Below are 2,862 nucleotides of genomic sequence, written 5' to 3'. Positions count from 1 at the left end.
AGATAGATAGATAGATAGATAGATAGATAGATAGATAGATATAGATATAGATTATATATATAATGGAGTTTAATGCAGTTTAACTTGAATAGCAATACAAGCCCAAGGATGTGCTATTTGATGAATCTGTCCTTCTTTAAATTGTTTTTGAAGACATCCATATATGACAGAGATGAATCTTTCTAATAATCTCTGGAAAAACATTTGTCAAAAATGACATGTCAGCTTTACTCATTCACTCTTTTTGGGATGGAGCAGGTCTTATTTTCTTTTCTACAATCTCCATCTTTTTGCTTACCAATGGCTCCCTTTAGAATACAGAAACTTTCTATCCCTTCCTTTCAAGAAAAATATATTGAGTTGTGAGGTAAATTTGTTCAGCCAAATAATCTCTACATCTCGTGGTTTTATAATTTCTCAGAATTTATACTATCACATTTTCAAAAATAGAAATTCTTTAGAAAATATTTTGTTATGTAGGGATTTCTTTTCTAGTTACAGAACTTTAAGATGAAGTAAAAGTGTCACTGAGTTTGGTTGTACATAAACACAAAAAACAAAACAATGAAAAAAACAAAACCCTCAAATAACTTAAGTGCTTATAAAATTTTGTAAAGTTACCCTACTTCCCTAAAGTCAGCGTCATAGGATGGAATCTCAGGGAAGACTTTAATATCAGCTAATAATGCATTTGTAATCAACTGCGTATTGTTATTGTTATTAAATGCCATCTCTGGTAGCGTAGTGGTTACGAATCGGGCTGCGAACCTTAAGGTCAGTGGTTCGAAACTACCAGCCGCTCCGCGGGAGAAAGATGAGGCTTTCTACTCCCGTAAGGATTTACACCCTCGGAAACCCTGTACAGGGTCGCTATGGGTCGGCTCCTACTCGAAGGCACTTAACAACAACAACAGTCAGTTTCTACTCAGTGACCCTGTATAGATTTTCTGAGGAGTAGCTGGTGGTTTTGAACTGCTGATCTTGTGTTTCACAGTCCAGTGCTGATCCTATAGTTCCACACCAGGAGTCCAATCAACTGCCTAGGATTGTAACATTTAAAAACATCTTTTATATCTATCATCTCATCTAAATCTATGAAATGTCAACACTTTATGTGTGCTTATGCTTCTTTCAATTTGTATTCCATCAATTCCTGGTGCCTTGTTCTTTAACAATTCCTTCAATGCACCTTGGACTTCCTCCTTCAGTATCATTGGCTCTTGATCATATGCTATCTCTTGTAACAGTTAAACATCAGCCATTTTCTTTTGGTCCCGTGACTCTGTGTATTCCTTCCATCTTCTCTTGATGTTTTCTGCATCATTCAATAATTTACCCAGAGAATCTTTTAATAACAAAAGCCAAGGCTTGAATGTTTTCTTCAGTTCCCCCCAGCTTGAGAAATGCTGAGCGTGTTCTTCCTTTTTGGTTTACTGACTCCAGATCTTTGCACATTTTGTTGTACTATTTGGCTTTATCTTCTTGAGCTGATCTTTGAAATTTTCTGTTCAGCTCTTGGACCTCTTCATTTCTTACATTTGCTTTCACATCTCTATGCTGGATAGCAAGTTTCAGTGTCTCTTTTGACATCCATTTTTACCTTTTCCTTCTTTCTTGTCTTGTCAATGACTTTTTGCTTTCTTCATGTATGATGTTCTTGATGTCATCCCACAACTCTTCTGGTTTTCAGTCTTTAGTGTTTAAAGTATCAAATCTGTTCTTCAAATGATCTCTAAATTCAGGTGGGATATATTCAAGATCATATTTTGGCTCTTGTGGACTTGCTTTCATTTTCATCAACTTCAGTTTGAATTTGCATATGAGCAATTGATGGTCTGTTCCACAGTCTGCCCCAGGCCTTGTTTTCACTGATGATATGGACATTTTTTATCGTCTCTTTTCGCAGATGTAGTCAATTTGATTTCTATGTATTCCAACTGGTGAGATCCATGTGTAAAGTCATCTCTTATGCTGTCTAAAGAAGGTATTTGAAATGAACAAGTCATTGATTTTGCAGAACTCTATCATGCAATCTCCAGCATCATTTCTATCACCAAGGCCATATTTTCCAACCACCGATGCTTCCTCTTTGCTTCCAACCTTTGCATGCCAATCAACAGTAATGATCAATACATCTTGATTGCATGTTTGATCAATTTCAGATTGAAGAACTTGGTAGAATTCTTCTATTTCATCCTCACTGGCTTTAGTGGTCAGTGCATAAATTTGAGTAATAGTGGTATTAACTGGTCTTCCCTTTAGGCACATGGATATTATCCTATCACAGACAGCATTGTTCCTCATGACTGATCTGGATATGAGCAACACCACTCATCTTCAATATGTCATTCCTGACATAGTAAACCATGTGGTTGTCATATTCAAAATGGCCAATACTAGTCCATTTCAGCTCACTAATGCCTAAGATATCGATGCTGATGCGTTCCATTTAATTTTTGAAAGCTTCCAATTTTCCCAGATTCATACTTCATACAATCCATGTTCCAATTTTCAATGGATTTTTACAGCTGTTTCTCTTCATTTTGAGTTGTGTCCCATCAGAAAATGAAGGTACCATGGGCTTTACTCCCACAGGCTTTACTCCATTCACACCATCATGTTCAGCTCTACTTTGAGGAGGCAGCTCTTCCCCAGTCACATTTTGAGTGCCTTCCAACCTGAGGGGATCATTTTCTGGCACTATATCTAACGGTGTTTCTCTGGTATTCATAAGGTTTTTAGTGACTAAATGTTTGGAAGTATTTAATGTAAAGAAAACAAAAATCCTCACCACTGGACCAATAAACAACATTCTTATCAACAGAGAAAAGATTGAAGTTGTCAAGGACTTCATTCTTCTTG

The sequence above is a fragment of the Chrysochloris asiatica genome, unplaced genomic scaffold, assembly GCF_000296735.1.
Source record: "Chrysochloris asiatica unplaced genomic scaffold, ChrAsi1.0 scaffold00022, whole genome shotgun sequence".
NCBI classification, from domain to species: domain Eukaryota; kingdom Metazoa; phylum Chordata; class Mammalia; order Afrosoricida; family Chrysochloridae; genus Chrysochloris; species Chrysochloris asiatica.
Note: the sequence above shows the minus strand (reverse complement) of the source record.